At 48.2% G+C, this 27,838-nt stretch overlaps 1 long non-coding RNA gene across 1 annotated transcript; it reads left to right on the forward strand.

Moving 5' to 3' along the window:
- The first annotated feature begins 269 nt into the window (after nucleotides 1-269).
- On the forward strand, nucleotides 270-27,222 carry LOC141055085 (uncharacterized). Its single transcript, XR_012221475.1, has 4 exons — nucleotides 270-328; nucleotides 16,841-16,931; nucleotides 22,930-23,152; nucleotides 27,115-27,222. It is a non-coding gene; the product is annotated as an uncharacterized lncRNA (long non-coding RNA).
- Nucleotides 27,223-27,838: the final 616 nt, after the last annotated feature.

Consider the following 27,838-nt stretch of genomic DNA (forward strand, 5'->3'; position numbering starts at 1 on the left):
GAGCATAGGAAGGGGCGGTCTAATATAGGGCATAGCACCTCCTCTTCCGGTCAGGACCAGGGGAGAACTTCCTAGTTCAGATGCTCCAGGATCACAGAGTGCAGTCACATGATCAAGGTTTCAGACATGACGAGATGATTGCAGAACCAGACAGTGCAGGATCCTAGGAAAGGTCACATGATCAGAGTTTCAGACATGACGAGATGATTGCAGAACCAGACAGCGCAGGATCCTAGGAAAGACACATGATCAGGGATTCTAGACATGACGAGAAGATCACAGAAGGCAAAGCAGAAACGCAGGCATCTTGCAGCTCAGCAGACATGAGGTGAGTGTGCACACTGCTCTAGGGTCATGAGGCAAAACAGACATGGCGGACATAACAGACATGGCGAGCATGACAACTTGGCACTCCACTGAATCCTTTGCAAATTAGATTTATTTTATATTTTATTGCAGTCCTGGAAACGTTTCGGCCTATTATCGGCCTTCCTCAGTCTGCTATATAAAAGTACAAGATATATACAGAAGAAAATCATAACAGGTCCTCATAAAAATTATACAATATACAATGTTGTACAAACATATTAATTAGTGATCTTAATGTAAATCACAGGTAATATAATCATATAGTGGTGATCACATTATGTACAGAGCAATATATATCACAATATTGAGAAAGGAGAACCAGGTGAAAAGGGAAAATAAAGTTGAAATAAAAGAAAAGAAAGGGAGGGGACATACCCGACTGCTATCACGGAATGATAATCCGGTACCCAAGTAAGAATTCCTATGGAGATCTATGGTGAATCAGGTGGATAGTTATGGTAGTGAAATATCTACTCATAGTGGTATCATTAGAAGAATGTTGTAGTCATACCTACTATAAAATATCATGTTGATCTAAATGGTATCTCCTATTATTATAAGAGTAGGTATACTGAATTAAATGCCTGGGAAATGAGAAATAAAAAATAAAAAATAATAAATAAATGAAAAAAATGATAAAATATTGCAATACTTTATTTTTGTCTCACAAGGATAAGTAAAGAATGAGTGGATATAGTTAAATTATATACCTTGCATAAGGAATGTATAATTATACATAGGAAAATGTATAGAACTCCTTAGAGGTATCGTGGACGTTTAATCTGTTGGGAACTAGTACTGCATAGTCCAGGATGAAGTAGATAGGTCCATATAGAGCTGAGGCACAAAAGGAAAAACATATATGCTAAGCGGTGAAAAAACCTCTACCACTAGTGTTGAGGATTCCGATACCGCAAGTATCAGGTATCGGCCGATATTAGCGGTATCGGAATTCCGATACTGACTTCCGATACTTTTGTCATATCGGATACCGGAATCGGAATCGGAAGTTCCCATCATGCTATGAGCCTGCTTGCTTTGATTAAGCCAATGGGAATCCTCCGAAGTGTGGGCACATCCTGTTAGGCATGTAGGCATGTTAACTATTGGCATGGCTGTGATTGGCTGCCAAAATGATGTCATGATGCACTATAAAAGCCACCGCAGCCGCCATTTCTGGTTCACTCTGCTGTGAATTCAGTTAGGGACAGGCTGCTGTAGAAGACTGTGAGGGACAGTTAGAAATAGCGATTCCACCAAACATCTAGTGCTTTACCCAGGCTACATAAACCACCACTGTAGCCTTCTTTGCCCTAGCAGCAGTGTTCACAACTGTCTGCAAGGGCTGTGTGAGTGCAGCTCACGCTGTGGAGTGGGTCCTGCAGCCACGTCAGGTTGTAGGCTGCCCAGCGTGCCTCACTGCTGCCTCATACATCTTTTAATTTTTGAGCTGCATTTTTTACATAATTTCAATCTAGTGTGCTTCCATCCGTATCCATATACGTTGGTTGCAAACACTAGTAGTAGACAGCGGAGCCTTTCTGCAGCCATTCAGTGCTAGTGTCCACTTTGCTGCACTGTTCACGGCTGTCTGAGAGGTCTCTGACTGTGTGTGAGTGCAGCTCACGCTGAGTAGTGTGTCCTGCAGCTACGTCTGGTTGTAGGACGCTCAGCGTGTCACTGCCTCACACATTTTTCTTTTATTGCAGCTCATTTTTTCTTCTATTAGTGTGCATCCATCCGTCTCCATCTACGGTGGTTGCAAACACTATATAGGAGTACACAGCGGAGCCTTTCTGCAGCCTGTCAGTGCCAGTGCCCACTTAGCTGCACTGTTCACGGCTGTCTGAGAGGTCTCTGACTGTGTGTGAGTGCAGCTCACGCAGAGTAGAGTGTCCTGCAGCTACGTCTGGTTGTAGGACGCTCAACGTGCGTCACTGCCTCACACATATTTGTCTTTGAGTGCAGCTCATTTTTTCTTCTCCTATTAGTGTGCATCCATCCGTATCCATCAACATTGGTTGGTTGCAAACACTATATAGGAGTAGATAGAGGAGCCTTTTTTTCTGGCTTGTGCCCTGCCGGCGCAGCCAGATTAGTATTACCCAATTTTTTTGGAGCCTCATCTTTTGCATTGTAGGTTACCTGCCTGCATTGTAATAGCTCCAAAAAGTTGGTGATACTATCAGTTTCAATTCTTTGTTCACATACTTTGAGTTTGTTTCCAACAAAGAAACCACAAAAAAAGTTCATCAAACACTACATTTGGAACTTGTGTAGGCCACATCAGCTCCTATTAAAGTGTAGTCCACACACACACACTTCATAAAATTAGTGTTTCTTGTACCTGTAACCAGCTGTTCAGGAATAAGCACACTAAGGCCCCCCTTTGTACTTTTCTGCCTATCTTAAGCAGTCTGGCAAGATGAAGAAGGCAGGGAGTAAGGCGCGTGGGCGTGGGCGTGGAGTTTCAGCAGGGAGAGGACGTGGGGATTCTGCAGGGAGAGGACGTGGGGATTCTGCAGGTAGAGGACGTGGGGATTCTGGGCCTGCTGCGGGCACCAGTGGATCAGCATCCCCCAGTTTTAGCAGGCAACAGTCCTTTATGCGCAGCTTTGTAGGACCTCAACGTACCCCACTGCTGCGGGAGGAACAAATTGAAGCCGTTGTCGGATGGATGGCAGCTAACGCATCGACTTCAATTACTTCCACAGCCTCTCAGGACCAGAGCACCGAAGAGCAACCATCTGTCTCTTCACCACCTGCCAAAGTGCCCAGGCAGTCAGAGAGACATGGACAGGAGCCATCACAGTCTCTACTTCTGTTCTCGGAATCTGTTGGCTTGGAAAGAGGGGGCCAGCCAAGCAGCATTCCTGAATGTGAAGAAGAGGGAGTATGCAGTGATGCGCAACTTCTTTGTCCCTCTGAATCTGAAGAGGCGAGTGGGCCAGTGCCTATGGTCAGCACACCTCAGTACGCATCAGATGATGACGAGACTCAGTTGTCACTTTCTGGTGCGCACGGTGCTGACGAGACAACCCCGGAGAAGCAGCTGTTTGAAGAGGGGAGGGAAGATGATGAGGTCCTTGACCCATCATGGCGTGAGGAACAGGAAGGTGGTGGGAGCAGCTCGGAGGAAGAGATTCCCCTACCGGCCAAAACAGGAGGCAGAGGGAGGGGGAAGACTTGGTTGCCTGTACCCTCCACTTCGGCACCCGTTAGGAGCATTCCTCATTCCAAAGGCAAAACGGGCGCTCCCAAGAGTTGCAGTGCGTGGTCCTTTTTTGACACAGTTGCAGATGACATTTGCTTTGTCAAATGCAAGCTGTTTCATCAGATAGTCAAAAGAGGGAGAAATGTCAGCAACCTCAATACCACAAATATGTGGAAACATGTGCGCACCAAGCACGAGTTGGAGTTGCAGAGACACCCTGAAGACGTAGGCCAACGTACAGCACCACCTACCACCTCTTCAGTTCGTGTTGGGGCCTCTTCCTCCAGCTCACACACTGCTGGTTCGGCTTCCTCACAGGATCGCCAAGGAAGAACCTCTGCCACTGTTGTCCGGAGACCCTGTCAGATTCCACCCATAGCAGCACGTTCCCATCCATCACAGCCATCGGTAGCACAGGCATGGGATAAAAGGCGCCCTTACTCGGCAAACCATCCCCGAGCACAGTCTCTGAATGCTGGCATTGCCAAACTTCTGGCAGTTGAAATGCTATCATTCAGGCTGGTGGACACTGACACCTTCCGGGACTTAATGGCATTGGCAGTCCCCCAATACAACGTGCCCAGCCGCTTTTATTTCAGCAGGCGAGCCGTCCCTGCCCTGCAGAAACATGTTAAGGGCAAAATAAAACATGCGCTACTAAACGCCGTTAGTAGCAAGGTCCACCTGACCACCGATGCGTGGACCAGTAACCATGGACAGGGATGATACCTTTCCCTCACTGCCCACTGGGTCAATGTTGTGGAGCCGGGTACAGATCTGGAGAGTGGCGCTGTACGTGTTCTTCCAATGCCACGGATTGCAGGACTCCAGTCTGTACACATAGACTCCTCCTCCTACTCAAGTTCCTCAGAAACAGCAGAGCAGGAGCCTGTTACGACCGATATGAGCACAGCCATGGCCAAACGTCAACAGGCTGTACTCAAATTAATTTCTTTGGGGAATCGAAGCCACACAGCGCAGGAGCTCTGGAATGCTATCAAGCAGGAGAGCGATGTGTGGTTTGGGCCAGCGAATCTCCAGCCGGGCTTGGTAGTGTGTGACAATGGCCGAAATCTGGTGGCAGCTCTTGGCCTAGGCAACCTCACACACATCCCATGTCTGGCACATGTGCTTAACTTGGTCGTGCAGAGCTTTCTGAGGGACTATCCGGATCTTGATGCACTGTTGCACACGGTCCGCATAGAGTGCGCTCACTTGCGGCGTTCCAGCACGACAAGATCGCGCCTCGCTGCTCTGCAGCGACGATTTGGCCTTCCGGAACATCGCATCATATGTGACCTACCCACCCGGTGGAATTCAACGTTACATATGTTGGAGCGGTTGTGTGAGCAGCAGGCAGCAGTCATGGAGTACCAGCTGCATCAGGCGCAAACAAGTCGCACTGTGCGCCGTTCACACTTCAGCACCATTGAGTGGGCCTCTATGAAGGACATCTGCCTCGTTTTGCGTGCCTTCGATGAATCCACGCGGATGGCGAGTGCAGATGATGCACTAGTCAGCATGACTGTCCCCCTTATCTGCCTGATTCAACAAACACTGCAAGCACTAAGGGATGAGGTTTCGGAAGAGGTGGAGGATGAGGAGTCCCAAATGCCATCTGCTTCTGGACAGTCTGCGCTACGTGTTTCCTCACAAAGGCCTAGGCAGGGGACACTTTGTGAGGAGGATGAGGAGGAGTCGATGGAGGAGGAAGACATCTCTCCAGAGGATGGAGGTACACAAACCTCTACTCAGTATGTACAGCGAGGGTGGGGTGATGCAGAGCAGGCCGAGGTCACGCCTCAAACAGGGGACAGCGGTTCTTTGGCAGTTGGGAGTCTGCAGCACATGGTTGATTTCATGCTGCAGTGCCTGAGAAACGACCGCCGCATTGCCCACATTCTCGTCTCGGCTGATTATTGGGTGTACACCCTCCTAGATCCTCGCTACCGGGACAGCGTACAAAGGCTCATACCAACGTTGAACCGGGAGCGTAAACTGCGGGAGTACGAAGAGTCACTGGTGCAGTCCATAATGTTTTCCATTCCACCCGACAGCATTGTTGCTAGTGCTTTACAAAGCAGCTCTGTGCGTCGAGGCAGTGGAGGAAACTCTGCACAAAGAGGGAGCAGAGGCAGCGCCGCAGCACAAGGCAAGACCACTATGGCCCAAATGTGGCAAAGTTTTGTGTGTCCACCACAATTGTCTACACCATCAGCGACGCCTCGAGTCAGCAGGAAGCAACGCTTCCGTCAGATGGTGTCAGACTACATGTCTTGCCCTGTCACTGTACTCCCCCTTCAAGTTTTGGGTCTCTAAGCTGGATACATGGCCAGAGCTTAGCCAGTATGCATTGGAGGTGCTGGCTTGCCCTGCTGCCAGTGTATTATCGGAACGTGTCTTTAGTGCCGCAGGTGGTGTACTAACAGACCGTCGCACGCGACTATCTTCCAATAATGTTGACCGGCTGACTTTTCTGAAAATGAACAAGGCCTGGATCTCCAAAGAGGCCTAAGTGGAGCATGGTTAGAATCAGTAGTAATCAACAACCTCCATAAAAACCGCTGCCCATTGGCCTCTGCATGCGGCATGCGTAATCCTGGGCTCCAACAGCGTCAGTCGGTGTTCAGAAGTTTCATCTCCACAGAGCCAAACACATTCGTTCAAGTGTTAGTGGGGTTCAGCACTGCCAGCACTGCCAGCTGTTCCCCTGCTGTGGAGATGGCAAGTCTCCTGCTGCCTACACCTGCCAAAATCCAGTAGGCCCCAGCCTGCTCCACGCCTGATCCTGGGCTCCAACAGCGTCAGTTGGTGTTCAGAAGTGTCATCTCCACAGAGCCAAACACATTCATTCAAGTGTTAGTGGGGTTCAGCACTGCCAGCTGTTCCCCTGCTGTGGAGATGGCAAGTCTCCTGCTGCCTACACCTGCCAAAATCCAGTAGGCCCCAGCCTGCTCCACGCCTGATCCTGGGCTCCAACAGTGTCAGTTGGTGTTCAGAAGTGTCATCTCCACAGAGCCAAACACATTCGTTCAAGTGTTAGTGGGGTTCAGCACTGCCAGCTGTTCCCCTGCTGTGGAGATGGCAAGTCTCCTGCTGCCTACACCTGCCAAAATCCAGTAGGCCCCAGCCTGCTCCACGCCTGATCCTGGGCTCCAACAGCGTCAGTTGGTGTTCAGAAGTGTCATCTCCACAGAGCCAAACACATTCGTTCAAGTGTTAGTGGGGTTCAGCACTGCCAGCTGTTCCCCTGCTGTGGAGATGGCAAGTCTCCTGCTGCCTACACCTGCCAAAATCCAGTAGGCCCCAGCCTGCTCCACGCCTGATCCTGGGCTCCAACAGCGTCAGTTGGTGTTCAGAAGTGTCATCTCCACAGAGCCAAACACATTCGTTCAAGTGTTAGTGGGGTTCAGCACTGCCAGCTGTTCCCCTGATGTGGAGATGGCAAGTCTCCTGCTGCCTACACCTGCCAAAATCCAGTAGGCCCCAGCCTGCTCCACGCCTGATCCTGGGCTCCAACAGCATCAGTTGGTGTTCAGAAGTGTCATCTCCACAGAGCCAAACACATTCGTTCAAGTGTTAGTGGGGTTCAGCACTGCCAGCTGTTCCCCTGCTGTGGAGATGGCAAGTCTCCTGCTGCCTACACCTGCCAAAATCCAGTAGGCCCCAGCCTGCTCCACGCCTGATCCTGGGCTCCAACAGCGTCAGTTGGTGTTCAGAAGTGTCATCTCCACAGAGCCAAACACATTCGTTCAAGTGTTAGTGGGGTTCAGCACTGCCAGCTGTTCCCCTGCTGTGGAGATGGCAAGTCTCCTGCTGCCTACACCTGCCAAAATCCAGTAGGCCCCAGCCTGCTCCACGCCTGATCCTGGGCTCCAACAGCGTCAGTTGGTGTTCAGAAGTGTCATCTCCACAGAGCCAAACACATTCGTTCAAGTGTTAGTGGGGTTCAGCACTGCCAGCTGTTCCCCTGCTGTGGAGATGGCAAGTCTCCTGCTGCCTACACCTGCCAAAATCCAGTAGGCCCCAGCCTGCTCCACGCCTGATCCTGGGCTCCAACAGCGTCAGTTGGTGTTCAGAAGTGTCATCTCCACAGAGCCAAACACATTCGTTCAAGTGTTAGTGGGGTTCAGCACTGCCAGCTGTTCCCCTGATGTGGAGATGGCAAGTCTCCTGCTGCCTACACCTGCCAAAATCCAGTAGGCCCCAGCCTGCTCCACGCCTGATCCTGGGCTCCAACAGCGTCAGTTGGTGTTCAGAAGTGTCATCTCCACAGAGCCAAACACATTCGTTCAAGTGTTAGTGGGGTTCAGCACTGCCAGCTGTTCCCCTGCTGTGGAGATGGCAAGTCTCCTGCTGCCTACACCTGCCAAAATCCAGTAGGCCCCAGCCTGCTCCACGCCTGATCCTGGGCTCCAACAGCGTCAGTTGGTGTTCAGAAGTGTCATCTCCACAGAGCCAAACACATTCGTTCAAGTGTTAGTGGGGTTCAGCACTGCCAGCTGTTCCCCTGCTGTGGAGATGGCAAGTCTCTTGCTGCCTACACCTGCCAAAATCCAGTAGGCCCCAGCCTGCTCCACTCCTGATCCTGGGCTCCAACAGCGTCAGTTGGTGTTCAGAAGTGTCATCTCCACAGAGCCAAACACATTCGTTCAAGTGTTAGTGGGGTTCAGCACTGCCAGCTGTTCCCCTGCTGTGGAGATGGCAAGTCTCCTGCTGCCTACACCTGCCAAAATCCAGTAGGCCCCAGCCTGCTCCACGCCTGATCCTGGGCTCCAACAGCGTCAGTTGGTGTTCAGAAGTGTCATCTCCACAGAGCCAAACACATTCGTTCAAGTGTTAGTGGGGTTCAGCACTGCCAGCTGTTCCCCTGCTGTGGAGATGGCAAGTCTCCTGCTGCCTTCACCTGCCAAAAGCAACAGGCCCCAGCCTGCTCCTCGCCTAATCCTGGGCTCCAACAGCGTCAGTTGGTGTTCAGAAGTGTCAACTCCACAGAGCCAAACACATTCGTTCAAGTGTTAGTGGGGTTCAGCACTGCCAGCTGTTCCCCTGCTGTGGAGATGGCAAGTCTCCTGCTGCCTACACCTGCCAAAATCCAGTAGGCCCCAGCCTGCTCCACGCCTGATCCTGGGCTCCAACAGCGTCAGTTGGTGTTCAGAAGTGTCATCTCCACAGAGCCAAACACATTTGTTCAAGTGTTAGTGGGGTTCAGCACTGCCAGCTGTTCCCCTGCTGTGGAGATGGCAAGTCTCCTGCTGCCTACACCTGCCAAAAGCAACAGGCCCCAGCCTGCTCCTCGCCTAATCCTGGGCTCCAACAGCGTCAGTTGGTGTTCAGAAGTGTCATCTCCACAGAGCCAAACACATTTGTTCAAGTGTTAGTGGGGTTCAGCACTGCCAGCTGTTCCCCTGCTGTGGAGATGGCAAGTCTCCTGCTGCCTACACCTGCCAAAATCCAGTAGGCCCCAGCCTGCTCCACGCCTGATCCTGGGCTCCAACAGTGTCAGTTGGTGTTCAGAAGTGTCATCTCCACAGAGCCAAACACATTCGTTCAAGTGTTAGTGGGGTTCAGCACTGCCAGCTGTTCCCCTGCTGTGGAGATGGCAAGTCTCCTGCTGCCTTCACCTGCCAAAAGCAACAGGCCCCAGCCTGCTCCTCGCCTAATCCTGGGCTCCAACAGCATCAGTTGGTGTTCAGAAGTGTCGTCTCCACAGAGCCAAACACATTCGTTCAAGTGTTAGTGGGGTTCAGCACTGCCAGCTGTTCCCCTGCTGTGGAGATGGCAGTCTCTGCTGCTGTCTCCGCATTCCAAAGACAGTAGGCCTCTGCCTACACCCTCCTATTTCCTGGGCTTCAACACAGCCAGTTGTAGCTCGGAAGTGCCGTCCACACGGAAAGAGACACTTGCTCCCGTGTCTCAGTGGGGTTCAGTAACGTCAGCTGATCCCCTGCTGTGTGGATGGCAGTCTCTCCTGCTGTCTCCACATTCCAAATACAGTAGGCCTCTGCCTACACCCTCCTATTTCCTGGGCTTCAACACAGCCAGTTGTAGCTTGGAAGTGCCGTCCACACGGAAAGAGACACTTGCTCCCGTGTCTCAGTGGGGTTCAGTAACGTCAGCTGATCCCCTGCTGTGTGGATGGCAGTCTCTCCTGCTGTCTCCACATTCCAAATACAGTAGGCCTCTGCCTACACCCTCCTATTTCCTGGGCTTCAACACAGCCAGTTGTAGCTCGGAAGTGCCGTCCACACGGAAAGAGACACTTGCTCCCGTGTCTCAGTGGGGTTCAGTAACGTCAGCTGATCCCCTGCTGTGTGGATGGCAGTCTCTCCTGCTGTCTCCACATTCCAAATACAGTAGGCCTCTGCCTACACCCTCCTATTTCCTGGGCTTCAACACAGCCAGTTGTAGCTCGGAAGTGCCGTCCACACGGAAAGAGACACTTGCTCCCGTGTCTCAGTGGGGTTCAGTAACGTCAGCTGATCCCCTGCTGTGTGGATGGCAGTCTCCCCTGCTGTCACCACATTCCAAATACAGTAGGCCTCTGCCTACACCTTCCTATTTCCTGGGCTTCAACACAGCCAGTTGTAGCTCGGAAGTGCCGTCCACACGGAAAGAGACACTTGCTCCCGTGTCTCAGTGGGGTTCAGTAACGTCAGCTGATCCCCTGCTGTGTGGATGGCAGTCTCTCCTGCTGTCTCCACATTCCAAATACAGTAGGCCTCTGCCTACACCCTCCTATTTCCTGGGCTTCAACACAGCCAGTTGTAGCTCGGAAGTGCCGTCCACACGGAAAGAGACACTTGCTCCCGTGTCTCAGTGGGGTTCAGTAACGTCAGCTGACCCCCTGCTGTGTGGATGGCAGTCTCTCCTGCTGTCACCATATTCCAAATACAGTAGGCCTCTGCCTACACCCTCCTATTTCCTGGGCTTCAACACAGCCAGTTGTAGCTCGGAAGTGCCGTCCACACGGAAAGAGACACTTGCTCCCGTGTCTCAGTGGGGTTCAGTAACGTCAGCTGATCCCCTGCTGTGTGGATGGCAGTCTCTCCTGCTGTCTCCACATTCCAAATACAGTAGGCCTCTGCCTACACCCTCCTATTTCCTGGGCTTCAACACAGCCAGTTGTAGCTCGGAAGTGCCGTCCACACGGAAAGAGACACTTGCTCCTGTGTCTCAGTGGGGTTCAGTAACGTCAGCTGATCCCCTGCTGTGTGGATGGCAGTCTCTCCTGCTGTCACCACATTCCAAATACAGTAGGACTCTGCCTACACCCTCCTATTTCCTGGGCTTCAACACAGCCAGTTGTAGCTCGGAAGTGCCGTCCACACGGAAAGAGACACTTGCTCCCGTGTCTCAGTGGGGTTCAGTAACGTCAGCTGATCCCCTGCTGTGTGGATGGCAGTCTCTCCTGCTGTCTCCACATTCCAAATACAGTAGGCCTCTGCCTACACCCTCCTATTTCCTGGGCTTCAACACAGCCAGTTGTAGCTCGGAAGTGCCGTCCACACGGAAAGAGACACTTGCTCCCGTGTCTCAGTGGGGTTCAGTAACGTCAGCTGATCCCCTGCTGTGTGGATGGCAGTCTCTCCTGCTGTCACCACATTCCAAATACAGTAGGACTCTGCCTACACCCTCCTATTTCCTGGGCTTCAACACAGCCAGTTGTAGCTCGGAAGTGCAGTCCACACGGAAAGAGACACTTGCTCCCGTGTCTCAGTGGGGTTCAGTAACGTCAGCTGATCCCCTGCTGTGTGGATGGCAGTCTCTCCTGCTGTCTCCACATTCCAAATACAGTAGGCCTCTGCCTACACCCTCCTATTTCCTGGGCTTCAACACAGCCAGTTGTAGCTCGGAAGTGCCGTCCACACGGAAAGAGACACTTGCTCCCGTGTCTCAGTGGGGTTCAGTAACGTCAGCTGATCCCCTGCTGTGTGGATGGCAAAGTCTCCTGCTGCCTACACAGTCGTACTACTACTGATTTTTAACCGTGCTCCAATTAGGCCTGTGGCTCCACTGTCTCTCGTATTTCCCCTGTCCTCCAACCCCGCCAGTTACAGCTCCGAAGTGGCGTCTGCACAATCCACACTTGTTCCTGTGTTACAGGTGTTCAGTCCGGTCAGTTAATCCCCTGATGTGTGTCCGGCAATGTCGCCTGCTCTGTCCACATTCCCATAACTAGTTATGACCGGACTGACCGGACTGAACACCTGTAACACAGGAACAAGTGTGGATTGTGCAGACGCCACTTCGGAGCTGTAACTGGCGGGGTTGGAGGACAGGGGAAATCCGAATATCAGTGAAGCCACAGGCCTAAGTGGAGCTTGGTTAAAATTTGTAGAAGTCTACAACCGATCTTAAAATTTCTTCAATGCAGCCTCAGCCTGCTCCGTGCTTGTCCCTGGGCTTCAACACAGCCAGTTGTTGCTCGGAAGTGCCGTCTTCACAGAGTAAAACACTAGCTCCTGTGTTTGTGGGGTTCAGTAACGTCAGCTGTTCCCCTGCTGTTTTGATGGCAATCTGTCCTGCTGCCTCCCAATTGACAGCACATCAGGCCTCAGCCTGCTAAGTGCTTGTCCCTGGGCTCCAACATCGCCAGTTGCTGCTCATAACTGACTTTGGCATGGGTACTCCCTCCTGCCCAGCTTGGTTCCAGCCCTGCCTGCTGTTTCCGGGAAGTGTCAATGTCAGTTTGCCACCCCAAGTTGCCATGTCGTGTTGCGGTTGGGTTAGCCGAGGCTAGGGTGCCAGCAGTTTAGGTGCTTCCTATGTGGACTGCGGGTTCTGGTAAGAAAGGCTTGTTCCGTAGTGCCAGTAGGACAAGCACCCCCTGTAGGACTGTGTGATTCGGTAACTGCGGCCAGCTTGCGGCATGCCAACTTTGCTTTTCAGGGGTAACTTCAGCTGCCCCTCCGGGTTCCAGCACCGTCAGCTGGTTCTCGTCAGAGCCTTTGGTCTAGGTGCCTCCATCTCGGTATCCGAGTTCCGGCAACGTCTGCTGGTCCTTGGTAGTGCTTTGTAGCACAGGTACCTCCTGCTTAGTAACCGGGTTCCAGCACCGTCAGCTGGTCCTCGGTTGTGCCATTGGCTCTTATTCCTTCTGCTGCCCCTCTGGGTGCCAGCACTGTCAGCTGGTCCTCGCTATTTCCATTTGCTCTTGCAGCTTATGCTACCCCTCCGGGTTCCAGCACCGTCAGCTGGTTCTCGTCAGAGCCTTTGGCCTAGGTGCCTCCATCTCGGTTTCCGAGTTCCGGCAACGTCTGCTGGTCCTTGGTAGTGCTTTGTAGCACAGGTACCTCCTGCTTAGTAACCGGGTTCCAGCACCGTCAGCTGGTCCTCGGTTGTGCCATTGGCTCTTATTCCTTCTGCTGCCCCTCCGGGTGCCAGCACTGTCAGCTGGTCCTCGTTATTTCCATTTGCTCTTGCAGCTTATGCTACCCCTCCGGGTTCCAGCACCGTCAGCTGGTTCTCGTCAGAGCCTTTGGCCTAGGTGCCTCCATCTCGGTATCCGAGTTCCGGCAACGTCTGCTGGTCCTTGGTAGTGCTTTGTAGCACAGGTACCTCCTGCTTAGTAACCGGGTTCCAGCACCGTCAGCTGGTCCTCGGTTGTGCCATTGGCTCTTATTCCTTCTGCTGCCCCTCTGGGTGCCAGCACTGTCAGCTGGTCCTCGCTATTTCCATTTGCTCTTGCAGCTTATGCTACCCCTCCGGGTTCCAGCACCGTCAGCTGGTTCTCGTCAGAGCCTTTGGCCTAGGTGCCTCCATCTCGGTATCCGAGTTCCGGCAACGTCTGCTGGTCCTTGGTAGTGCTTTGTAGCACAGGTACCTCCTGCTTAGTAACCGGGTTCCAGCACCGTCAGCTGGTCCTCGGTTGTGCCATTGGCTCTTATTCCTTCTGCTGCCCCTCCGGGTGCCAGCACTGTCAGCTGGTCCTCGTTATTTCCATTTGCTCTTGCAGCTTATGCTACCCCTCCGGGTTCCAGCACCGTCAGCTGGTTCTCGTCAGAGCCTTTGGCCTAGGTGCCTCCATCTCGGTATCCGAGTTTCGGCAACGTCTGCTGGTCCTTGGTAGTGCTTTGTAGCACAGGTACCTCCTGCTTAGTAACCGGGTTCCAGCACCGTCAGCTGGTCCTCGGTAGTGCCATTGGCTCTTGTTCCTTCTGCTGCCCCTCCGGGTGCCGGTACCGTCAGCTGGTTCAAGAGGACAAAGAACAGGAAGACAACCACCAAGATGCAGAACAACAAGAGAGAGAAGACAAAGAAGCATAAGAAAACAAAGCAGAAGAACATTAAGCATAAGACTAATACTCTGAGCAAATGATAATATCTTATTTATAAGCAGAAGAAGACTAAGCAGTGTATGGGGGTGAGTCCGTTCCTCCTCGTGGTGCCCCCGGAAAAGGCCTGCTGCTGCAGGCCAAACTGAACGCGGACAAATCCTGTTGTAAATCTTTTGTGACAGGCAGAACAGAAGGTGTAAACTTCTAACTTTTCTAGATAACAACTACAGGAATGCCTGACACAAACAAGAATATGATGAAGAAGAATAGGAAGAAGATGAAGAAGTTGAATATGTAGAATAATAATTGTTGAATAAGAAGAATATGAAGAATGTAAGAAAAGGAAGAAGAAGAAGAATGTAAAAAAAGGAAGTAGAAGAATTTAAAAAAAGGAAGAAGAAGAAGAATGTAAAAAAAGGAATAAGAAGAAGAATGTAAAAAAAGGAAGTAGAAGAATGTAAAAAAAGGAAGAAGAAGAAGAAGAATGTAAAAAAAGGAATAATAATAATAATAAGAAGAAGGTAAAAAAAGGAAGAGGAATAAGAAAGAAGAAGAAAGAAGAAGAAGACATACATGTCTGGCAAAATATAAATGAGGCTAACATAGTCAATATCTTTGTAACTCCTAACGTCTTTAAAAAAAAAGTTTAATTCCTGCTATTCCATTTGATTGGGCTAAACCTCTATGGCTTTAATGTCTCCTCCACCTCCCACAATACATTCTACATTATTCTTAGTTGTTTTTCTTCATGTAGAATTAACCTACAAGGAAAGAAAGGGTTTTTTTTAATTCCGATATTTTGGCCACATTGACTTGCATTGGTTCCCGGTATCAGAATCGGCGATACCGATACTTTTTTTTAAGATCGGCCGATCCATTCGATCCGATATTTTCAAGTATCGGCTGGTATCGCTCAACTCTAGTTATGAGAACTGAGTGGGGTGAAAATAGTAAAGGAGTATACTTATCTGAACTGGAAGAGATAACTTTAGTAAACTGCAGAATTAAGCGGGTAAAACCATAGTTACTATTTTCAATTCAACCATGGCATGTACATACAAAGTAAAAATGCTATTTCCAGGGGAACAAAGAAGGTACTTACATCTCCAACAGGGGAGTCTGGATCATTCAGGATCTCAGGGTCTTGCTCCATGTTTGGCCGCATCGAAGAAAATGTTTTCGGAGGAAGCTCCTGGTCACGGGTGAAGCCAAGCAAGTCATAGTACCACAACGAGGGCACGTAAACCTCATTTGTGCCGGCACCAGACTTCCTTGACTTCTCCACCTTGTTGAGCTCCTTCTTTTACATGGTGCGTAGACCCTGGATCTTCCGAACAAGGTTTTCATCCACCTTTTCGGTGGGCTTATGCCGCTTAAAGAGGGCAATAATTTTCTCATATGCCTCTTTTTTTGATTCTATTGCTGTAGTCGGCCGATTTAATCTGCCAAAGGCAGGACAGAGACCGATTCAGCTCACGTACAAATTCCTCACTATTATAAGACATCTGTAAAAAAAGAAATGAAGAATAGCATACAGTGAGCATACATGGAACATTGTCAAAAGTAAATAATAAACAAAAAAAAAATTTGAAATGGAATACTGTTTGGTCTGTGTGTGCACTCGTTACACCCTAAAATGGCTGCTTGTTCAAGAGCCTATGTACACAGATAGAAGTCAAGCCATCAACCAACTCTCTCCCTCCCTCTAGAGCAATGATAGCACTGAATTTTAAGAATACTAGAAATTAAGTAAAATGGCAACGCATTTGAGACCCCAAACTATACATACCGTGATCACAGAGTATAGGTGTACCGTTGAATATAGATGAAATAGTAGATGAGACAATGTGGAGTCACAGCCGGTGAACGCTACTAGGATCTGCAAACAAGTACGCACCCGGTCCGGAACAAAGAACTGAAGTGCTATTATGTTACCTTCTTTTAAAAGCAAGGCCGCCAATCAGGACGCGGTAGCGACCATCAATCGGAGCAGAGGGGGGCGTGGAAAAGGGAACGCAAATCCATGCCTTTGTCTCGCTTCTGAGTCGCTAACGAGCTCGTTGGGTAGGTGTCAAACATGACGATACATGCTACGCAGCGGGACCTCAGCAATCAAAAAAATGTCCAGAGCTTTCGAGCATGATCAGCGCTACCCAGCATGGGGGCCGGTCGCTGATGTGTCACACACAGCGATATCACTGGTGGGATCGCTGTTGCATCACAAAACTTGTGACTCAGCAGCGATCTCGCTAGCAATCTCACTATGTGTGACGGGGCCCTTAGGGCCCCGTCACACACAGCGAGATCGCTAGCGAGATCGCTGCTGAGTCACAAGTTTTGTGACACAGCAGCAACCTTACAAGCGATATCGCTACGTGTGACGTGGTCGTTTCACAAAAGTCTGGACATTTTTTTGGTCGTTGAGGCCCCGCTGGGTAGCATGCATCGTTCTGTTTGACATCAAACCAACGACCTCGCTAGCAACTTGAAACGAGAAACAATGGGCGTGTTTAAGCGGTGCCTTTTCCGCGCCCCTTAGCTCCGATTGGGATTGGTGGTCGCTACTGCGTTCTGATTGGCGCCTTTGCCCTTAAAGAATGTAACACAGTGGCGCTTTTCTACTTTGTTCCTGACCCCATGAAGAAGGCAGCTTAGCAGCGTTTGTGTTCTTTGTCCCTTCTTGCCGGTCACACATCGAAATAGCGTTCTCTGGCTGTGATTTCACACTGCTATATCAATTCATCAACGGATCTTCTGATCTCAGTAGGTATAATTTTGGGTCTCTACAGCATTGCCATTTTCACAACTTGATAGAACATTTACCAATTTTCTGCTTTCATTGATCTTGTCGGAGGGAGGGTGTGGTTTCTTTGTCTCTGCGTATATTTAATGCCTGGTCTGCCATATTAGGTGGTCTTGTGTGCGCGCACCCAACCCCCAACAAAACAACTATTGTAACTTTTTTTTTTTATTTCAGTTTGCACCTTCTTGCCGATCGCTGTTCTAGCGTTCTCTGGCTTGCTATTCATCACTGAGATTTCTATTCATCAACGGTTCTCCTGCTCACAGTAGGTATCATTTGTGGTCTCAACTGCGTTTCCATTTTAACTAATTTATAGAACAGTTACCAATTATATGTTTTCATACCGCTTTTTGGAGGGAGGGTGTGGTTTCTTTGTCTGTGCATATGTTTAATACCTGGGTCAGCCATTTTAGGTGGTCTTGTATGCACACACCCAACCCCCAACACAAAACAACTAATGTTTTTTTTTGTTTGTTTGTCTCAGTTAGCACCATCATGAACAATGCAGAGTGTGCTGTCGTGGTCGCTGCTTTAAGGGCCTGTCACAGTGAGCGATATCGCTAGCAATATCGCTATAACGTCACTAGTTTTTGTGACGTTATAGCGATATTGCTAGCGATATCGCTATGTCTGATACTTACCTCCGACCGCTCCCCCACTGGTTATCGCTGATCGCGCGAGAACGTCCTGGACTGCTTCTCGTCGTCTGCTTCCTGCTGCGCTTCCTGCTGTGGAGACGAGAGACGCATGGACGTGGGCGAGAGGACGTCTGGATCACCTCGTCTGACAGGTAATTAGCGACCCCCGACCCCTGCGATGTCGCTGGTGAGATCTGCCTGTGTGGCAGCTCACTAGCAACCACTTAGCGATGTACCAGCGATCCTGACCGCGTCATATCGCTGGTCGGGATCGCTGGTACATCGCTAAGTGTGACAGTACCTTTACTTGTTGAGGAACATCGGAGTCAAGAAGAATCTCGGATGCAGGAGAGGCGTTCAAAAAGAAAGCGTCACATGTGGACAAGAGATTGGCTGCAGAGGAGGTCCGAATTGTCCCACATGCAGTTGGTGAAAGAGCTTCAGGAAAAAAATCTGCATGATTTCTGCAATTATCTGCGGATGTCTGAGGAATCATTCTGATTTTTACTGGACAAAATTATACCACTTATTGAATGCAAGGATACAGTCACTGGCGTAACTACCGGGGTAGCAGCCGAAGCGGATGCTTTGGGGCCCAGCCTAAATAGGGGCCCGGGTCCCCGGCTCCGATCGGCGCTACCCGGGTAGTGCAATTAAGTACATACTCACCTCTCCTGCATGTCTTTTGCAGCCTCCCCCCTGCTTATTCCATCTTCTCAGCACTGTTAGTCCTGCTTTCAGCGGCCGCTCATTACATATGCGCATATGTAATGAGCGGCTCATTACATATGCACATATGTAATGAGCGGCACCACATGGACACTGAAAGCAGGAAGAACAGCGCTGAGATGGAATAAGCATGGGGGGGAGGCTGCAAGAGACATGCAGGAGAGGTGAGTATAACGGAGGGAGCCATATTCACCTGTCCCCCGTTCCACCACTGCGCATCGCTCTGCTGTCTTGCTTCCTCTGGCAGTGACGTTCAGGTCAGAGGGTGCCATGATGTAGTTAGCAGGCGCCCTCTGCCTGAACAGTCACTGTGCAGGGCCGGCAACGCTGAGGAGCAGCAGCTGCAGCAGCAGAGACGAGGTAAGTATATAGGTTTTTTTTTTTCTTTAATAGAGACAGCGGCAGCAGCATTGTAAGGGGCCACTAATGACCGTGCAGCATTACAAGCGGCCAGTAATCACTGTGCAGCATTACAAGGGGCCACTAATCACTGCAGCATTACAAGGGGCCACCAATCACTGTGCAGCATTACAAGGGGCCACTAATCACTGTGCAGCATTACAAGGGGCCACTAATCACTGTGCAGCATTACAAGGGGCCACTAATCACTGTGCAGCATTACAAGGGGCCAGTAATCACTGTGCAGCATTATAAGGGGCCAGTAATCACTGTGCAGCATTATAAGGGGCCACTAATCACTGTGCAGCATTACAAGGGGCCAGTAATCACTGTGCAGCATTACAAGGGGCCACTAATCACTGTGCAGCATTACAAGGGGCCACTAATCACTCTGCAGCATTACAAGGGGCCAATAATCACTGCAGCATTACAAGGGGCCAATAATTACTGTGCAGCATTATAAGGGGCCAGTAATCACTGAGCAGCATTACAAGGGGCCACTAATCACTGCAGCATTACAAGGGGCCACCAATCACTGTGCAGCATTACAAGGGGCCACTAATCACTGCAGCATTACAAGGGGCCACCAATTACTGTGCAGCATTACAAGGGGCCACTAATCACTGTGCTGCATTACAAGGGGCCACCAATCACTGCAGCATTACAAGGGGCCACTAATCACTGTGCAGCATTACAAGGGGCCACTAATCACTTCAGCATTACAAGAGGCCACCAATCACTGTGCAGCATTACAAGGGGCCACTAATCACTGCAGCATTACAAGGGGCCAGTAATCACTGTGCAGCATTACAAGGGGCCACTAATCACTGCAGCATTACAAGGGGCCACTAATCACTGTGTAGCATTACAAGGGGCCACTAATCACTGCAGCATTACAAGGGGCCAATAATCACTGTGCAGCATTACAAGGGGCCACTAATCACTGCAGCATTACAAGGGGCCATTAATCACTGTGCAGCATTACAAGGGGCCATTAATCACTGTGCAGCATTACAAGGGGCCATTAATCACTGTGCAGCATTACAAGGGGCCACTAATCACTGCAGCATTACAAGGGGCCACCAATCACTGTGCAGCATTACAAGGGGCCAATAATCACTGTGCAGCATTACAAGGGGCCACCAATCACTGCAGCATTACAAGCGGCCACTAATCACTGTGCAGCATTACAAGGGGCCATTAATCACTGTGCAGCATTACAAGGGGCCACCAATCACTGCAGCATTATATGGTGCATATGTAATTATGGAGCATGTTATAGGGCCACCATTATTCACTGTGCAGCATTATTAGGCATATTTTTGTGTGGAGCATCTTATGAAACCCATCATGAACTTTATGGAGCATCTTACGGGGCCCATTTTATTTTTGAAATTTACCAGTAGCGTCGGCATTTTCCACCCTAGGCTTATACGTGAGTCAGTAAGTTTTCCCAGTTTTTTGTGACAAAATTAGGCGGGTTGGCTTATACACGGGTCGGCTTATACACGAGTATATACGGCACATTACCGCGGCGCTCCGGCAGGTGCTGTGGCCAACGCTGTCTTGGGGGCCCGCCGGCCCGGAGTGTGTAGTGTAGGGGATCTGGGGCCCCGGTGGAAAAAAATGTACACTATGATTTTGCAGCCTACGCTGCATTTCTGTGCCTGCTGTGCGGAGCGAAGCACATATTGGGCCCGCCTCCCTGCCTGCAGCCAGTGTATTGCTTCAGACTAGTTCAGTCCCGCCCCTTCCCTGAGCCCTCGCTGTCTATTAGCTCTTTGCAGAGCTGCCTGCCGCATGGACCTCTGGGAAATGTAGTTCCTGGAGGTCGGTTTGCGCGGAGGAAGGCAGGCAGCCCTCACTGTCTCAGCTTAATTAATGCCAGGCCAGCCACTCAGCCAACTCTAGTATGCATTAACGGTAAGAGGGTGCGTCTTGAAGGGGGTGCGTCTTGAAGGGGGTGCGTCTAGAAGGGGGTGCGTCTAGAAGGGGGGTGTCTTTGAGGGGTGTGTCTTTGAGGGGGCCCCGTTTAAAAGTTTGCTATGGAGCCTAATCAGTTCTAGTTACGCCCCTGGATACAGTAATGCGTGCTGCCAACCCAGCAGATGAGAGATTGGCAGTCACGCTACGCTACCTGGCCACCGGACGCTCCTTGCAAGATTGGCATTTTTCTTCTGCCATTTCAAGGCCACTGCTGAGCGTTCTCATTCCGGAAACGTGTAAGGCGATTTTTAGTTGTCTTTGGACCTACATGGAGTTTCCCACCACAGAGGCTTTCCGAGATCGCCAACGATTTTGATCAGTTGTGGCAGTTCCCGAACTGTGGTGGCACTTTGGATGGTAAACATGTCCGTATAAGTCAACCACCTAACAGTGGATCATATTTCTACAACTACAAGGGCTATTTCAGCATCATACTGATGGCCCTTGTAAACGACTACTACGAGTTCATTTATGTTGACGTTGGAATGAATGGAAGGGTTTCCGATGGTGGGGTTTCGGAGAATACTTATTTTTGAGAGCGTTTGTATAACTCCGAACTTCACCTGCCTTCCTACTCAAACACAAGAGGAAACCTGAACTTTGTTCCTGCTTCATCCCAATCTTATTAAGCCTTTCCCTCAAAAACTCTCACACCGGAATGGAGAATTTATAATTACCGTTTATCAAGGGCACGTCGTGTTGTGCACACACCCATTAACCTCAAACTTGACTCTATTGACTGTAGTTTTAACCTGTTGTGTGCTTCACAATTTCCTTCGCCGCCGGGATTCAATTTCATACTGTCCTCCTGGCTTTGTGGACTCTGTGAACCAGAGCGGAGAAGTTTAGCTCGGCGAATGGCGGGCAACCGAACATGCAATTGCTGGCCTTCGGCCTTTGGGACCCGGAAGAAACACACAGGATGCAAAGACCTGCAGAGACAATTACTGTGCCTATTTTAAAGGTCCCGGTGCTGTTAATTGGCAGCACCACAACTTATAGCGGACTACTCATGATAAAGTTAACATTACTTTCATTTTTGGACATTTTTTGATAATATTATGTGTCTTTTAGGTTATGGATAATTATGTTTGTATTCAATATTTTAACAGTTTTCTAATGCTTTGGATAATAAACTTTGTTCTTTTCTATAACAAAACCTTGGTTTCTCAATGTTTCTTTTTGTTAAGTTTCTTAAACCAACTTAGGCACATTAGTATACTGATAAATACATACATACATATTAACATACATATTCCACATCTACACACATATATAGAAACACACATATATACACAAACCCACATATACACATTCAAACTTTTACATACATGCATGCATACAAATATAGTTTATTTTATGATCTATAACGCATAATTGAAGAAACATCAATTTCAGGACGCAATTGCATCATAGGAATGAACGCATTAGCGCTCTCTAATAGCCGGGCCCCCCACCGATAACACTGGGCGGAGCTAATGCGTCGTGGGCATGTTTTAGAATGCTGTTGCGGCCTAGTCACTGTAGAGAGGCGTTAAAATGGCAGCCAGGCGTCGTGGGGGGAGCCAGAGGTACGTTACCTCATTGAAGAGATGCAGGCCAGGGACTATGAGTGCGCTGAACAATATGAGCACCCGATCCTGCACAAACAAGCTGTGCTGCGCAGGATAAAGCATGGCCTGGCAACACGGTTTGGGATTCACCGCTCCACCACCCAGATACGCAAAAAATTGGCAGATCTGCGGTACAGATCGCGTGACCACCTTGCAAGCATATGCTCACAGAGCGCATCCCATCGTGGTGAGTGTTAAACCCCTCCCCCCACCCTGTGCAATGTAATAATTAATAATTCAATAAGGGAATAATGTGAAAAAAAAATATTGAAAAATTTATGATATACTGTAGCATTATAAATGGGCCTGATGATATATGGAGCATTATCGGGGCGCATCAAACACTGTAGCAGCATCCATGGAGCACATCATATACCGTAGCATTATAAATGGGCCAGATTATATATGGAGCATTATTTGGGCGCATCATACACTGTAGCAGCATCCATGGAGCCCATCATATACTGCAGCATTATAAATGGGCATGATGATATATGGAGCATTATTGGGGCACATCATACACTGTAGCAGCATCCATGGAACACATCATATACCGCAGCATTATAAATGGGCCTGATGATATATGGAGCATTATTTGGGCGCATCATACACTGTAGCAGCAACCATGGAGCCCATCATATACCGTAGCATTATAAATGGGCCTGATGATATATGGAGCATTATTTGGGCGCATCATACACTGTAGCAGCATCCATGGAGCCCATCATATACCGTTGCATTATAAATGGGCCAGATTACATATGGAGCATAATACTGTATGGAGTTATATACTGCCCTTTTTTGAGGTATTGTAGAATTTAAAATAGATATCAGTCATGTCATTTAATTAAACTTTGGATTAATCTTTATGGGGCATTCTTTTCTCCTGCACCTGCAGACGCGGAACCACAGGAGGAGGAGTCAGATGATGAGCCTGAACAACAGCAGGACACAACTTCCCGAGACCCCGAGGATGCGAGAGGATTGGGGTGGTCCGTGAGCCCATCTCCACCCGAATCGATGGAAGGCGCATCCAGTGTTAACCCCTTAACCCCCAAGGGTGGTTTGCACGTTCATGACCGAGCCAATTTTTACAATTCTGACCACTGTCCATTTATGAGGTAATAACTCTGAAACGCTTCCATGGATCCTGGTGATTCTGACATTGTTTTCTCGTGACATATTGTACTTCATGTTAGTGGTAAAATTTCATTCATATAACTTGCGTTTATTTGTGAAAAAAATGGAAATTTGGCGAAATTTTTGAAAATTTCATAATTTTCCAAATTTGAATTTTTATGCCCTTAAATAACAGAGATACAGCACACAAAAAACTTAATAAGTAACATTTCCCACATGTTTACTTTACATCAGCACAATTTTGGAACCAAAATTTTTTTTGTTAGGAAGTTATAAGGGTTAAAAGTTGACCAGCGATTTCTCATTTTTGCAACACCATTTTATTTTTACGGACCACATCACATTTGAAGCCACTTTGAGGGGTCTATATGATAGAAAATACCCAAAAGTGACACCATTCTAAAAACTGCACCCCTTAAGGTGCTCAAAACCACATTCAAGAAGTTTATTAACCCTTCAGGTGCTTCACAGGAATTTTTTGAATATTTAAAAAAAAATGAACATTTAACTTTTTTTCACAAAAAAAATATTTCAGGTTCAATTTTTTTTTATTTTACCAAGGGTAAAAGGAGAAGTTGGACTGTAAAAGTTATTGTGCAATTTGTTCTGAGTACGCTGATACCTGATATGTGGGGGGTAACCACTGTTGTGTGCATGGCAGAGCTCAGAAGGGAAAAAGCGCCATTTGACTTTTTCAATGCAAAATTGGCTGGAATTCAGATCGGACGCCATGTCACGTTTGGGGAGCCCCTGATGTACTTAAACAGTGGAAACCCCCCACAAGTGACCCCATTTTGGAAACTAGACCCCCCCAAGGAATTTATCTAGATGTGTGGTGAGAACTTTTAACCCCCAAGGGCTTCACAGAAGTTTATAACGTACAGCCGTACAATTAAAAAAATCATATTTTTTCCACAAAAATGAACTTTTCTCCCTCAATTCTTATTTTTCCAAGGGTAACAGGACCCTAAAAGATATTGTGCAATTTGTCCTGAGTACGCTGATACCCCATATGTGGGTGTAAATGACTATTTAGGCGCATGGCAGAGCTTGGAAGGGAAGCAGCTCCATTTGACTTTTTTGGCTGGAATTGAGATCGGACACCATGTCGCGTTTGGAAAGCCCCTGATGTACCAAAACAGTGGAAACCCCCCACAAATAACACCATTTTGGAAACTAGACCCCCCAAGGAACTTATGTAGATGTGTGGTGAGCACTTTGAACCCCCCAGTGCTTCACAGAAGTTTATAATGCCTGGGGGTGAAAATAAAAAAAATCGCATTTTTTCCACAAGCATGATCTTTTAGTCCCCAATTTTTTTATTTTTCCAAGTGTATCAGGTGAAATTGGACCCCAAAAGTTGTTGTCCAATTTGTCCTGAGTACGTTGATACCCCATATGTGGGAGAAAACTACTGTATGGGCACTCGTCAGGGCTCGGAAGGGAAGTAGTGACGTTTTGGAATGCAGACTTTGATGGAATGGTCTGCGGGTGTCATGTTGCTTTTGGAAAGCCCCTGATGTACCTAAACAGTGGAAACCCCCCACAAGTGAGACAATTTTGGAAACTAGACCCCCTAAGGAACTTATCTAGATGTGTGGTGAGCACTTTGAACCCCCCCAGTGCTTCACAGAAGTTTATAACGCCCGGGTGTGAAAATAAAAGAATCATATTTTTTCCACAAATATGATCTTTTAGTCCCCATTTTTTTATTTTCCCAAGGGTAACAGGAGAAATTGGACCCCAAAGTTGTTGTCCAATTTGTCCTGAGTATGCTGATACCCCATATGTGGGAGAAAACTACTGTATGGGCACACGTCAGGGCTCGGAAGGGAAGTAGTGACGTTTTGGAATGCAGATTTTGATGGAATGGTCTGCGGGTGTCATGTTGCCTTTGAAGAGCCTCTGATGTGCCTAAACAGTGGAAACTCCCCACAAGGGACCCCATTTTGGAAACTAGACCCCCCAAGGAACTTATCTAGATGTGTGGTGAGCACTTTGAACCCCCAAGTGCTTCACAGAAGTTTATAACGCCCGGGCGTGAAAATAAAAAAATCATATTTTTTTCCACAAAAATTATATTTTTGCCCCCAATTTTTTATTTTCCTAAGGGTAACAGGAGAAATTGGACCCGAAAAGTTGTTTTGCAATTTGTCCTGAGTAGGCTGATACCCCATATGTGGGGGTAAAACACTGTTTGGGCGCATGGCAGAGCTTGGAAGGGAAGGAGCACCAGTTGACTTTTTCAATGCAGTATTGGCTGGAATTGAGATCAGACACCATGCTGTGTTTGGAGAGCACCTGATGTGCCCAAACAGTGGAAACCCCCCAATTCTAACTCCAACCCTAACCCCAACACACCCCTAACCCTAATCTCAGCCCTAACTCTAGCCCTAGCCCTAACCCTAACGGGAAAATGGAAATAAATACATTTTTTTCATTTTATTATTTTTCCCTAACTAAGGGGGTGATAACGGGGGGTTTGATTTACTATTTATGGCGGTTTTGATGTTTGGCAGCTGTCACACGCTAAAAGACGCTTTTTATTGTAAAAATAGTTTTTGCATCACCACATATTGAGAGCTATAATTTTTCCGTATTTTGACCCACCGAGTCATGTGAGGTCTTATTTTGTGTGGGAGGAGTTGACGTTTTTATTGGTATCATTTTCGGGCACATGACATCTTTTGATCACTTTTTATTCCAATTTTTGGGACGCAGAATGAACAAAAACCAGCGTTTCATGAATTTCTTTTGGGGGATGCGTTTACACCGTTCCGCGTGCGGTAAAATTAATAAGGCAGTTTTATTCTTCGGGTCAGTACGGTTACAGCGATACCTCATTTATGTCTTTTTTTTTATGCTTTGGCACTTTTATGCAATGAAAACAATTTTATATAAAAAATAATTATTTTTGCATCGCTTTATTCTGCGAGCTATAACTTTTTCATTTTTTCACTGATGACGCTGTATGGCAGCTCATTTTTTGCAGGACAAGATGACGTTTTCAACGGTATCATGGATATTTATATGCGTCTTTTTGATCGTGCGTTATTGCACTTTTTGTTGGGCGGTATGATATAAATCATTATTTTTTGCTTAGTTTATTTTTATTTTTTAAGGGGTTCGCTAAAGGGGTTAACTAATGGGACAGTTTTATAGGGCGGGTCGTTACAGATGCGGCGATATCAAATATGTGTACTTTTATTGTTTTTTTTTTTCCCAAGGAATGAATTTATTAGGGAATATTTTTTTTAAAATTTATTTAGTGATTTTTACACTTTTTTTTATATTTTATTACATTGTCCCAGGGGGGACATCACTGTCCTGTGACAGATCGCTGATCTGTCACATCACAGATTGCTGTGACAGATCAGCAATCTGTCACAGGCATTGAAGCAGACTTCCTCATGCCTGCGCTTTGCGGGCACTGAGGAAGCCAGCTCCCTGCAAGCCCCCGAAGGTCCCCGTCGCCATCTTGGATCCGGGGACCTGCAGGGAAGGAGCCCCCCGTAGTAGCGTTGCACATTGCGCTGCTGTGGGGGGGCTCAGGGAAGCACGGAGGGAGCCCCCTCCCTGCCGATGCTTCCCTTTAACCCCGGTACACCGCGATCGTGTTTGATCGCGGTGTGCAAGGGGTTAACGTGTCGGGGGTGGTCCGTGACCGCCCCTGACACATAGTGCCGGCTGTCAGCTGTGATAATCAGCTGACACCTGGCCGCGATCAGCGGCGCTCACTCTGTGAGCGCAGCTGATCGTTGTGACGTACTATCCCGTCCGTGGGAATTAAGTCCCAGGGCACATGGACGGGATAGTACGTCACATGGTAGAAAGGGGTTAATAATCAGGAAGCACAAAACCGTAAGTGTGAAATAACAAACACGTACCTGTAAATTTAATCCTTGGATAGAATTAAAAATTAAACTATCCATTTCCTTTTAAGGAACACCTACAAATCAAGAAATTGTGGCTTCACTGGGGAGGGCAATTGAAGCCTTGGAACATCTGAGAATTCTCCTGCTACGCTCCTTGGCTGGCCAAGAACGGGGCGGCAGCCTTTTCATTTTTTTTTTTTTTTTTGTTCCTTTGTTTTTTGTTAACATATCCAGGCACTGTTCAGCCCTGTTATAAAAAAAAAAGGTATACTTTATATCCGCAGTTGTGTAGTGTTTTTTTTTCTTGGGGTGAGGTCTCAGGAGGTGGAGGAGTCATGGGTCACATGATCAGGGGCCTCCGTGTAAAATTTTTTTGTAAGTGCGGCCCATTTACTCTGACGTGTTTGTAACACCCTGATATAGCACATTCATTACATCAACTCACATCCACAACATTTACGCATAAATATTGATGCACCAAGCCCATTCACCCGCCAAGTTGACCTGGCAAAAGCAGATGCTCAATTCATCAAAGCCTCATGCAAGTTATAAGACAAAAACAATTTTTAGAAAAAAAAAAACAAATATTTCAAACAAAACATAAGTTAATAAAATTTGGAATGTACAATTATTTTACAATGTATCAATAGAAATTAAAAAAAAAATAGTTAAACGGCGCTCCAATTCCTGGTACTGGATTTCTTCTGTCGAATAACCACGCCTGGGCGGCGAAGACATTTGTGGCAAAAAAGATTTGGGAAAAAGTGGGATACTCTGGGGGTGGTGGTGGTG

This window comes from Dendrobates tinctorius, unplaced genomic scaffold (assembly GCF_039654945.1).
Source record: "Dendrobates tinctorius isolate UK_male_01 unplaced genomic scaffold, ASM3965494v1 ptg000184l, whole genome shotgun sequence".
NCBI lineage: Eukaryota > Metazoa > Chordata > Amphibia > Anura > Dendrobatidae > Dendrobates > Dendrobates tinctorius.